Source organism: Phyllobates terribilis, unplaced genomic scaffold (genome assembly GCF_046119375.1).
Source record: "Phyllobates terribilis strain yellow unplaced genomic scaffold, ASM4611937v1 Scaffold_4__5_contigs__length_816908805, whole genome shotgun sequence".
Classification (NCBI taxonomy): Eukaryota; Metazoa; Chordata; class Amphibia; order Anura; family Dendrobatidae; genus Phyllobates; species Phyllobates terribilis.
Genome location: NW_027362764.1, coordinates 679,520,501 through 679,533,326, shown reverse-complemented (window position 1 = coordinate 679,533,326; position 12,826 = coordinate 679,520,501). Strand labels below are relative to the sequence as shown.

General features: G+C 45.6%; 1 non-coding gene and 3 pseudogenes across 1 annotated transcript; all 4 read right to left on the bottom strand.

Moving 5' to 3' along the window:
* Positions 1-2,283: 2,283 nt before the first annotated feature.
* Positions 2,284-2,402, bottom strand: LOC141268485 (5S ribosomal RNA). Its single transcript, XR_012321410.1, has one exon. It is a non-coding gene; the product is annotated as a 5S ribosomal RNA (ribosomal RNA).
* A 942-nt stretch (positions 2,403-3,344) lies between these two features.
* Positions 3,345-3,464, bottom strand: LOC141270019 (5S ribosomal RNA; annotated as a pseudogene).
* A 621-nt stretch (positions 3,465-4,085) lies between these two features.
* On the bottom strand, positions 4,086-4,204 carry LOC141268318 (5S ribosomal RNA; annotated as a pseudogene).
* A 940-nt stretch (positions 4,205-5,144) lies between these two features.
* Positions 5,145-5,264, bottom strand: LOC141269640 (5S ribosomal RNA; annotated as a pseudogene).
* Between the last annotated feature and the right edge of the window lie 7,562 nt (positions 5,265-12,826).

The following is a 12,826-nucleotide window of genomic DNA, read 5'->3' as shown; positions in this document are numbered from 1 at the left end:
GTGGTTTTGATGTTTAAATGTCCGACTTCGCCACTCGTGGATTGCGGTCAGAGTGAACCGCCGCTACAGGGCAGACCGCTGTGGCTGGTGTTGTGGGTGCAGCAGAGCGTAGCATAACTCCCCACGGGAGGAGTATAGCCTCAGGGCAGTGTATGCGGAGGATGGGGGTGATGGTGCAGGGCAGCAACAGTAATGACACGGAGTCAGTGATGCAGTCCAGGGCCTTTACTCACAGTTCTTATTATCCAGACCACGTCTGCAGGTAACGGCTGCCCACGTCGTACTGTGCTCACCAGGTGAGGGGCTCAGACAACTCCCAGATAACTTTGGAGCACTTCACAGGACCCCCTTTGTGTGTCCTTTGTCTGGCCTTTCTTACCAACACTTCTGTCCGGCTGCCTCGGGCCTCCTCTTGGTAAACTTGGCGCCAGTTTCCCTGACCCTATGTGGTGCCTTCCAAGCGGGTGTAGCGAGGGGCTGCGCCACATAAAATGTCAGAGCCTCCGGTTTCTAGCTGAGGGTCGTTTCCTGCCTCCACTAGTTCGGGGACCGGTCTCCCCCTTTGGCCTGACCCCTCCACGCAGGTGGATTCGGGCGTGCGGTGGCGACTCGCCCGTCCGCACCCCTGGGATCCCTTCATTCCTCGTTCCTGGAGCCTTCTCCGCTCCTCTTCCTTCCTTCTCCCTCTTCCAGGCCTGGGCCTCTGTTACTAGGCCCGCCTCCGGAGCAGAGCTCATGCAGAGCCCCTGCTCCCTGCCACTTCTGCTCAGACTTCTCTGCACTGAACTAAGATGGTGCCCACCTTTTATACTCCCTTCTCAATGCACCCAGGAACTGCTTCCTCCCTGCTCCTGCACTACAGGGTTCCCCTTCCTCAGTGTTCCCTCCCCCCACTCCAGCCAGGGACAGGGACTGTCGTGCCCATCTCAGGGGCATATTGGTCGCCCTGCCCCACGGCAATGTGGTGTAATGCATGCAGGTGTCGGGTCCTGATCCACACTCCATCCTTACCTGAGAGTGAGATATCACACCTCTGGGTGAGGTGCAATACGTCTGTAGCAACCGAGCCCTCAGGGTGCTACAGTTCCATTTATCTTCAGCCTAGGTGACGTATTGCGATACAGGGCCGTGATTTTGGCTATAAAAGGGTCCCCTAGACCCCTACCCCAAGCTTTTTAAGAGAATCATATATGGCGTGCCAGGAGACTCTATGGAATGCTTTCTCAGCATCCAACGAGAGTATCTAATTACAAATTTTTAACTGCATCTAGCCCAGGAAATACTTTGTGCCTAGTAGCAGTGTCTGCTAGTCAGCGGATTATCCCAGCTGTTAAGCAAGCTACACCACCTGTAGTTTAGACACTTAATTTTTTCAAAGGAAATGCTTCGGGACCATGGGATACTTAGTGAAGAGCATCAGGAGGCACCCCAAGGCATAGGGGCTGGGACTGGCAGTAGGATGCCTTGCGGTGGACAGCCGAGCTCGATCCTTATAAAAGCTTTTTAACTGCAGCAGCTTTAGTGGACGCTACTGGAGCTGGAATTACCGCAGCTGCTGGCATGAGACTTGCCCTCCAATAGATCCTTATAAATGGATTTAAAGTGTATTCATTCAAATTAGAGAGACAATTTAAATTAAAAAGCTTAGAGCTGCCTCCACCACAGGGGGGCTCGCTCGACCCACCAGCGGACAGGCACCAGTATTGGGAGAGGGGGGCTGGCCGTCAGGGTTCACCGCGGCTCTGGCACAAACCCGGCGACATGGAGGTGGCACGGGCAGGAGCGGACTGGCCGTGTCGGCTTCTCACTTTTTGGATTTTAGAAGGGCATGACATGCCTATATCTGTGTCTCCCCCTCCTTTTACTCCTCCACCTCTTTTATTTTCGCATGACTATATGTACTTGTCACTTTTCCATGTGTTAGTTATGTCTTCTGAGCAGTTTGTCAGCTTTTGGACACCTTTGAAGGTGTTTTCTATGTGTTTCTATGTGTTTTTGTTTGCCTGCCATTGGTTTTAACGGTGTTCGAAGGTGTTCGACGAACAGTTCGACGAACAGTTCGGCGAACACACGGGTGTTCGACGAACCGAACCGAACTCGAACACTACAGGGGTGGCTCAACACTAATCAGAAGGATGCTGGTATTTTGCAGAGATGAAATAGCGCAAGAGAGAAAGCAAATGAAAAAAAGAAAAAAGAATGAATGTGTGCACTTGTGAAAGGGAATGGAAAAAAGGCACAGAAGAGAGTAACCCCTGCTGGTGGAAGGAAAGAAAAGGCAAAAGCCTACAGCACCTGGTATTCCTAGGCAGTCTCCCATCCAAGTACTAACCAGGCCCAACCCTGCTTAGCTTCTGAGATCAGATGAGATCAGGCGTGTTCAGGGTGGTGTGGCCGTAGGCAGAGACAAGCCTCTCACTTGCTGCTTTTATACTTTGAAGTCGGGCTGCGGGCTGCCGGCTGCCCCTTCCAGTGCTCAGCAAGACCAGGTCCTTTTGTGCTTTCCCTTCTCTTCAATTTTTTTGCTGGCTTCCTTAAAAGGTCTTGTAGACACAACGCCCCACTCAGAGCCGCTGAGCTCACTGATCGGCTGCAGCGCTGTCGACGGAACGTCAGCTTCACGGCCAATGCCACAGGCCGGGAGCAGAGGCGAGACTCACCGGTAGACCCGGGTAGGGTGAGTAGAGCGTGGTTAGTTGCTTTCTAATAGCCTGCAGCCGGGGATTAACTTTTAATGAAAGGGAACAATCCCTTTGACTGTCTGCAGCGCGCCACACCTAGGAAGCGCACTCTCACACACAAGCCAGCATGCACACGTGCTCGCACGTGACAACACCCCCTATCTGCCTCTACAACCTATCCGTCACCATGCGTCAGACTCTCCTGCCTGTTTTATGATTTCAGGGCCCTAGCAGGAATCACCCCCCCCCCTCCCCAATTCCTTCCGCACCTTCCTTGCACTGAGGTTAGCTCTTTGTCAGCCGTCTGGCTTGGTTACACAAGCTTCTTTGCAGAGAAACATGTTACTTCTGCTGGCCCTCGCTAGGCGGCCGGCATCCAAAACCTTCCCTGGGCACCTGCTGAAAGCCTGGCCCCTTCACGGCCCCGGGTGCTTTTAACGCCATCATTTCCACACGGCGAGCTGCGGAGTCAATAAGCACTCCTAGCCGTGGCAAGGAGCTCGGTGTCAGGTCTGCGTGAAGGGCGGCGGGGTAGCGTACTTAGCTGCCAACTGGCTCAGAGGCCTTGGGGCTTCCATCATCTAAGTTACTTAAGGTCGGTGTCCGGCAAGGCACCTTTCCATGCTAGCCGAGCTGGGCAGTAGGGCAAAACGTCATCAAAATGGTCTACAGCACCAGGTGTTCCCAGGAGGTCTCCCATCCAAGTTCTGTCCGAGCCCAGCCCTGCTTTGCTTCCGAAATCAGAAGAGATTGGGCGTATCCAAAGTGGCATGGCCAGTAGACTTTGCTTGATCCATCGCCCGGCCAGCCTTTCTCAGGATCGCTTGATGGCGAGCAATCTGGCCGTGACGGGGCGGGCTCCGAAGGGTCCATGCTAAGGCTGTTCCGTCCCTACAGGTGTGGTTTGTTTAGCAGTGATTCACCCGCCGCATCAGGTGTCTTCAAAAATGTCTCGGCGCAGGGTCTCCTGCAGGCTAAACCCTTCATCGCGGTAATGTGACAGAAAGAGCAAGCTGGACCCGTAACTTGGGGGCGGAGCGAGACGTCCAGGGGTGAATGAAGGAAGAGGGTGACATGGATGCCAGTGACTTTGAGCTGCTCTTCAGAGGGGAGGGTCGTGTTGACTGCAAAGGTCTTCTGCTTGGGGTTACCGGTGGTTGCCTCCAGCCATGCGGGAGACGCTGGTCCTGGTGAAAAGGAGCCTAGTATTAAAAGTAAAGAAGCAACAATGCTGGAGGCCCACGGTGATCAGAAGGATGCTGGTATTTTGCAGAGATGAAATAGCGCAAGAGAGAAAGCAAATGAAAAAAAGAAAAGAGAATGAATGTGTGCACTTGTGAAAGGGAATGGAAAAAAGGCATAGAAGAGAGTGCCCCCTGCTGGTGGAAGGAAGGAAAAAGCAATAGCCTACAGCACCTGGCATTCCCAAGCGGTCTCCCATCCAAGTACTAACCAGGCCTGATGCTGCTTAGCTTCCAAGATTAGATGAGATTGGGCGTGTTCAAGGTGGTGTGGCCGTAGGCAGAGACAAGCCTCTTTCTTGCTGCTTTTCTACTTTGAAGTCTGGCTGCCGGCTGCCGTTTCCAGTGCTCAGCAAGACCAGGTCCTTTTGTGCTTTCCCTTCTCTTCAATTTTTTTGCTGGCTTCCTTAAAAGGTCTTGTAGACACAACGCCCCACTCAGAGCCGCTGAGCTCACTGATCGGGTGCAGCGCTGTCGACGGAACGTCGGCTTCACGGCCAATGCCACAGGCCGGGAGCAGAGGCGAGACTCACCGGTAGACCCGGGTAGGGTGAGAAGATCGCGGTTAGTTGCTTTCTAATAGCCTGCAGCCGGGGATTAACTTTTAATAAAAGGGAGCAATCCCTTTGACTTTCTGCAGTGCGCCACACCTAGGAAGCGCACTCTCACACACAAGCCAGCATGCACACGTGCTCGCACGTGACAACACCCCCTATCTGCCCCTACAACCTCTCCGTCACCATGCGTCAGACTCTCCTGCCTGTTTTATGATTTCAGGGACCTAGCAGGAATCACCCCCCCTCCCCAATTCCTTCTGCACCTTCCTTGCCTTCCTTGCACTGAGGTTAGCTCTTTGTCAGCCGTCTGGCTTGGTTACACAAGCTTCCTTGCAGAGAAACATGTTACTTCTGCTGGCCCTCGCTAGGCAGCCGGCATCCAAAACCTTCCCTGGGCACCTGCTGAAAGCCTGGCCCCTTCACGGCCTCGGGTGCTTTTAACGCCATCATTTCCACACGGCGAGCTTCGGAGTCAATAAGCACTCCTAGCCGTGGCAAGCAGCTCGGTGTCAGGCCTGCGTGAAGGCGGCGGGGTAGCGTACTTAGCTGCCAACTGGCTCAGAGGCCTTGGGGCTTCCATCATCTAAGTTACTTAAGGTGGGTGTCCGGCAAGGCGACGTTCCATGCTAGCCGAGCTGGGCAGTAGGGCAAAACGTCATCAAAATGGTCTACAGCACCCAGTGTTCCCAGGAGGTCTCCCATCCAAGTACTGTCCAAGCCCAGCACTGCTTTGCTTCCGAGATCAGAAGAGATCAGGCGTATCCTAGATGGTATGACCAGTAGACGCTGCTCGATCCATCGCCCGGCCAGCCTTTCTCAGGATCGCTTGGTGGCGAGCAATCTGGCCGTGACGGGGCGGGCTCCGAAGGGTCCATGCAAAGGCTGTGCCGTCCCTACAGGTGTGGTTTGTTTAGCAGTGATTCACCCGCCGCATCAGGTGTCTTCAAAAATGTCTCGGCGCAGGGTCTCCTGCAGGCTAAACCCTTCATCACGGTAATGTGACAGAAAGAGCAAGCTGGACCCGTAACTTGGGGACGGAGCGAGACGTCCAGGGGTGAATGAAGGAAGAGGGTGAGATGGTTGCCAGTGACTTTGAGCTGCTCTTCAGGGGGGAGGGTCGTGTTGCCTGCAAAGGTCTTCTGCTTGGGGTTACCGGTGTTTGCCTCCAGCCACGCGGGAGACGCTGGTCCTGGTGAAAAGGAGCCTAGTATTAAAAGTAAAGAAGCAACAATGCTGGAGGCCCACGGTGATCAGAAGGATGCTGGTATTTTGCAGAGATGAAATAGCGCAAGAGAGAAAGCAAATGAAAAAAAGAAAAGAGAATGAATGTGTGCACTTGTGAAAGGGAATGGAAAAAAGGCATAGAAGAGAGTGCCCCCTGCTGGTGGAAGGAAAGAAAAAGCAAAAGCCTACAGCACCTGGCATTCCCAGGCGGTCTCTGTTAAATGGTTAATTATGGAAATTCATTTGGAATGTTAATCGATAATCATTTTTCAGAGTTCTATGCCTCAGCCATCGTGTCTAGTTGACATGCGCTATTTGTGTGTGTATTTTTGGTTCACTACCATATGTAGAACAGGTGTCCATACGACTGGCTATAAAAGCCCATGGTACAGAATGGGGGGGCTCTCTTGCTCTGCCCACCCCACAAGACACAGAATCTTCATGCTGAGAAGCAGATGACATGTAGGCCTGGACACATTCTGGACAAAGACATGATTTACCAGCCAGGATCCAAGGAAAGATGGGTGAATCTCAACAATTTAGCTAATTATTGACAAATGGACAATTACTTTATTACTAATTATTGTATGTACCTGCTGCAATCTGATTCTTTTTAATGGACAATCCAAGAATAAATAGATACATTTTTTATAAGAATATCGTGATATTGATACTTTGAGAAGTCCTCAGTAGAAAAAAATAATATAGGAAGAGTATTATTTTACAATGGTGAGCCAGCCAGTCCTGTTTTTTTGCTTTTTAAATTAAGTAAGTGAATTTCTTCCGTGAACAAGGGGGGAGTCCTGACGAGCTGAACAGCTGTTGTTCACTTGTCAGTAAATTCACTAGTTTTTCACGAGAAGCAGAAAGGACCTACAGACTGAGGAAAGACAGGAAGCAGAGGTACTAACAAGGAACAGAATCACACAGGAAAAGAATCAGACGAACTGAAGACAGGACGTGCTGATAAAGAGAAGCCAAGGAATCTTAAGGTAAGCAAAATATGGATATAATTTTTTCTTTTGCTAAACAAAGTAATATTAATTTCAAAGTTAATGTAGGAGATGACATAGAAGTTTTGTGGCTCAGTTTATACAAAGAATGTGAATTGCAGAATTTACAGTTAACTTCTAAATTGGTAAATAGAGACAAACAGAAATTGAGAAATATTCTACATTTGGTAGATTTTTTTCATAGTCTTGTGTTAGAGATTTCTAAGCAGGAAAATAGTGTAGAAGTGTCAGACGGTGATACTGATTCTGACTGTAATGTGGAAAATGAACAAGAAGTAAGACACGTGTCTATAACTGAAGGTGACCTTGGGTCTGACCAAGAGACGGACATACAGAAACCTGACATGGGAGGAGACATGACTGACATACGAGAAACCGACATACTAGGTGATGTGGGAGGAGACGTGAGTGACGTAGGAGGAACGGACGTACAAGAGCCACTAAAAATATCAGAGAATTCTGGAATTACCCAGGCTCAACTCCAAATTAAAATGAGGAAAAATTTGCTGAAATTATACAAAATCATGCCAAAATATGATGTCAAAATCCATGCCTGTAGAAATTCAGAGACATTTGAGAGCTTCTCTGATAAGTTTGATTTATCCAATGAGGAGAGGAATCAATTATTTAAAATATGGATTCCTCTGACATTGTCCAGACGTTTACATTTAATGCCCTGTGAAAATGACTCTCCTAATGGATGGGAAAATGATTCGGACAGATTAAGATATTTGATTTATTGTGTCACAAAGGATTTTCCCAACATAGAAGATCTGCAGAAACTAAGGATTGGTAGGAAGGAATGTACATATACATTCATGTCCATATTTGAACGGTTGTACAAAGCTCTCATCAAAAATGGAAAAGTACAACATATGATAACAACTTTTGTACAAAAATTCAAATTCCTAAATTCAGTTTCCCAAGTTATGGCATCACAAAAAAATAAATTATTTGAATGTGCGCAGATGCTGGATTCAGTTAGAAAACATGAGAATCGTGAAAAGAAAATAAATCAAGCTAAATTTATAAAACCAGGAAAGGTAAAATCTTACCAAAAGCCAATATCAAACTCTCCTAGACTGTGTCATCCCCATAGTGAACTCTATCAAATACGCAGAAGATTTCATATATGTTATAAGTCATATCAGCCAGTGCAAAGATCCATCTCTCCACAGAATGAGTTAATTCTCAGTCAGAACTGTGATTCTCTAAAAAGGAAAATGGCTGAAACTGATGGACAGAGACAGGTGAGACGACCAACTCACAGTGACGTCATGGAATGTGGACAGAAGAACAGGCAGTTCTCTGAGGTTTTGAAGGATAGAAAAATGTCTTTCCTAAATAGGGCGTTCCTGGAGATATTTGAGAGAGACAGAAGATTTGGTTTAGGGAGTGGCTAAGGAAAAACTGTAATTATAATGTTGTATCAAAATGTAATACAATGTCTCAATATTTATTTATAATCTTATACAGTAAATTGTAGTTACATAGTTTCTAATAGTTCATATATATATATATATATATATATATATATATATATATATACACTTGTCTAAGTAGAGATTGCGTATAATTGTATTTATATATACGTTTATAAAATATATATATATATATTAATTAATAAATTAGAACTTCATATATATAAATTTAAGTAGCAATATTTTGAATTACATTAGAACCAACCAATATATGTATAAGATATTTAAATAATTCTGTTTCTGTATGAATTTGATATTTAATTTTATTTTCTTATATTTCCTTAGAGTTTTCATTCCAAAGCAGGATTTGATCAGAGAACTCTAAAATGGATTTATTTCTTTATTCACACAGGAAGTGAAAAAATTGCATGATTTTATGTGTATAACATTTTAAAATAATAACAATATATCTAGTTGAACTATAATATATATGTAATACTTATTAATTCTTTTGTGTTGCTAATATTTTCTGTGCATGAAGTGTTCGTGCAAATTAAAGTAGCTTTACAGCATGACGTGTGACAGCTGCGGCCTTTGAACTTTGAGCTAATAGTATAGGATCCCATTCATTCTATTTTCAACTGATGTAACTTAAGACCGGGCAGCCAGTGAAAAAAGAATCTATGACAAGAGTTTTTTCAAGTGTCTGAAATTCCAGTGACTTACTCTCATATTATATAATATGTACTTGGGGAATATTCAAAGAAATATAAAGATATTCAATTGATATGGCAATGCGCGTTAATAAATTGGGATACAACAATTTTGGGTTAAATATATATATATATATCTAAAACTTCATATGTGGAATGTTTGAGTTGAACAGATCTGTGAATGTCAGAGTGAAGTTGACAGATGAGTAAATCAGCAGCTGCTAAGTGTGATTGATGTGACAGAGGCCTCGTATGTTTGTATGTTTGAAAAAAAAAATGTTTCTTTATGTGAAGGTACAAAAATATATTTAATTCTGAGGAAATTATAATACATAATTAGGTATTACAGTGCCTACAAGTAGTATTCAACCCCCTGCAGATTTAGGTGGTTGACACATGCGGAATTAACTTGGCATTGTGACATTTGTACTGTAGATCAGCCTGGAAGTGGGAAATGCACTGCAGCAACTTTTTTTTTGTTTTTTTGTTTTTTTAAAACGTTAAAAGTTAATTCAGAGTGTCATTTATTATTCAACCCCTCAAACCACAAGAATTCTGTTTGGTCCCCCTAAAGTATTAAGAAGTAGTTCAGGCACCAAGAATAATGAGCTTCACATGTGTGGATTAAAGATCTCTTTTGCCAGCCTTTTCTGACTATTTAAGACCCTCCCCAAACTTGTGAACAGCACTCAGACATGGTCAACATGGGAAAGACAAAAGAGCATTCCAAGGCCATCAGAGACAAGATCGTGGAGGGTCACAAGGCTGGCAAGGGGTACAAAACCCTTTCCAAGGAGTTGGGCCTACCTGTCTCCACTGTTGGGAGCATCATCCGTAAGTGGAAGGCTTATGGAACTACTGTTAGCCTTCCACGGCCTGGACAGCCTTTGAAAGTGTCCTCCCATGCCGAGGCCAGGCTTGTCCGAAGAGTCAAGGCTGTAGCGCCGGCGTCCCTGCCCTCTGCTAGGCAGGGACGCTGTTCCCCTCACCTCTCTGCTCCGTGCCCGGCGTCCTCCTCCCGCTCTGCTGGCAGCGCGCGCTCCTTCCCGGCCACTGTGCTTAGGGCGCGCGCGCTCTCCCTCCCTCTTAAAGGGGCCGCGCGCGCCGTCCTAAGGAGTCCCCGGCCAATGGCCGGAGGACTTCACCATATATAAGGCACCTCCTCCAAAATGGAGGTGCCCGAGCAATGTTGTTGCACTGTTCACTACTCTGCTTCAGCCCTCAGGTCCCGTTGCCAGTTACCTTCCAGATACCTGCCAGATTCCTGCCAGCTTGCTGTCTTATTCCTGCCTGATATTCTGCTACCTGCCTGCTAGCCTGAGGTCCGACGGTCTGCCTTACTACTCCTGTCAGGCTGTCTAAGGACCAGCTTGCCCGCTCACCTGGGAGCGCACATCAACTACCTGCCTGCTTGCCTGAGGTCCGACGGTCTGCCTTCCAACTCTTGTCAGTCTGTCTATGGACCAGCTTGCCCGCTCACCTGGGAGCGCACATCTGCTACCTGCCTGCTAGCCTACCTGGAGGCTCTGCCGTCACGTGCTGTGACCATCTGCCTGTCCAGTGACTCCTGCCCGCTCACCTGGGAGCGCTCATCTGCTGCCTGTCTGCTAGCCTACCTGGAGGCTCTGCCGTCACGTGCTGTGACCACCCGCCTGTCCAGAGACTCTCGCCTGCTCACCTGGGAGCTCACGTCTACCATCAGCCGCCACAGGTCGTACCAACCCTTTACCCAGAGACTGCCCCGGTCACTTGCCGTGACCATCTGCCCGTTCACCCAGAGACTGCCCCGGTCACTTGCCGTGACCATCTGCCCGTTCATCCAGAGACTGCCCCGGTCACTTGCCGTGACCTCCTGCCCGTTCTTCTAGAGACTGTCCCGGTCACCTGCTGTGACTGCCTGCCTGGTCGCCACCCGCTCCCTTACAAGGACCGCCCCCTTGTATAGTAGCTCAGAGGTTCCGCCTCCCAGACCCGTTACAAAGGCTAACCCAAGGACAACAAGGAAGGAGCTCCGGGAAGATCTCATGGCAGTGGGGACATTGGTTTCAGTCAATACCATAAGTAACGTACTCCACCGCAATGGTCTCCGTTCCAGACGAGCCCGTAAGGTACCTTTACTTTCAAAGCGTCATGTCAAGGCTCGTCTACAGTTTGCTCATGATCACTTAGAGGACTCTGAGACAGACTGGTTCAAGGTTCTATGGTCTGATGAGACCAAGATCGAGATCTTTGGTGCCAACCACACACGTGACGTTTGGAGACTGGATGGCACTGCATACGACCTCAAGAATACCATCCCTACAGTCAAGCATGGTGGTGGCAGCATCATGCTGTGGGGCTGTTTCTCTGCCAAGGGGCCAGCCATCTGGTCCGCATCCATGGGAAGATGGATAGCACGGCCTACCTGGAGATTTTGGCCAAGAACCTCCGCTCCTCCATCAAGGATCTTAAGATGGGTCGTAATTTCATCTTACAACAAGACAACGACCCAAAGAACACAGCCAAGAAAACCAAGGCCTGGTTCAAGAGGGAAAAAGTCAAGGTGTTGGAGTGGCCTAGTCAGTCTCCTGACCTTAACCCAATTGAAAACTTGTGGAAGGAGCTCAAGAATAAAGTCCACATGAGACACCCAAAGAACCTAGATAACTTGGAGAAGATCTGCATGGAGGAGTGGGCCAAGATAACTCCACAGACGTGTGCCGGCCTGATCAGGTCTTATAAAAGACGATTATTAGCTGTAATTGCAAACAAGGGTTATTCCACAAAATATTAAACATAGGGGTTGAATAATAATTGACCCACACTTTTATGTTTAAAATTTAATAAAATTCAACTGAGCAACATAACTTTTTGGTTTGTAAGATTTATGCTTCTGTTCATAAAACCTACTCTCGTTTGCAGTTTGAAGGCTCTAACTTATTTGCATCTTATCAAACCAGCTAAATCTGCAGGGGGTTGAATACTACTTGTAGGCACTGTATCTACATATATATATTTCTATATTTCTTTAATAATTATTATTTCTTGATTTAACTAATAGTGGATAAGGGCAACCACACATCAAAATGGTTTACAAAGCAAATTTATATTTAGAATAATTTTCCACATGATAATATTCTTGAATAACTATAATATTATTTTTAATGGTTACCTAAATAGGTACACACCTCTCTTTAGTCAAATCTATGCTACTCATCGATATGAAATTTATGCACAATATTTCTAGAAGAATAATTATTTTTAATTTGGTTCTGATATATACATAAATTTTATAAAATAATATTTTTGGTATTAAGGGGGAAAATGTGTTTTTGATCCTGATTACATAATCACTTTTGATCAATACTTATTTTCCACACATTTTAATAAAGAAGAAATAATAATAAGGTACTATGGTATAATTAAGAAGGGTATTACATGCAAAGTTGCATAATTTAATATTTTTTGGTGGTACAAGGTTATGACAAATATGAAATCATCCAGATAATGGAGATATAAGGGTATTTTTTATGGAGAATATAATTACTCTGCATTTGTCATTAAAATTTAAAGGTCTTATTTTTATTTTTATTCTTATTTTTACTCTTAATTTTATTTTTCATTTTTAAAATTTTATTCTTACTTTATATTTCTTATTTTTCTATTTTTTCATTTTTTAATTCTCATTTGATTTTATTTCAGTTCAATATCTCAATTGAGAAAACACATTAATATTTAATAAAGTAATGTCTAATACAAGAGTATTGCTTCATTAAATATATATTGCTAAGGAAAAAAATGTTTACATTTTCTGAGTAAACACAACAATTCATTCATTCATTTATTCATTCATTCATTCATTCATACATTCATATATTTATTCATTTTGGTTCAGGAGTATACATTCTTTGATATTATTGGTTTAATAAAGATATAAAAACTTGTTTTTTCAAAATACACTGACACCTATGGGTTGGAAAAGGTAATTACACCTATG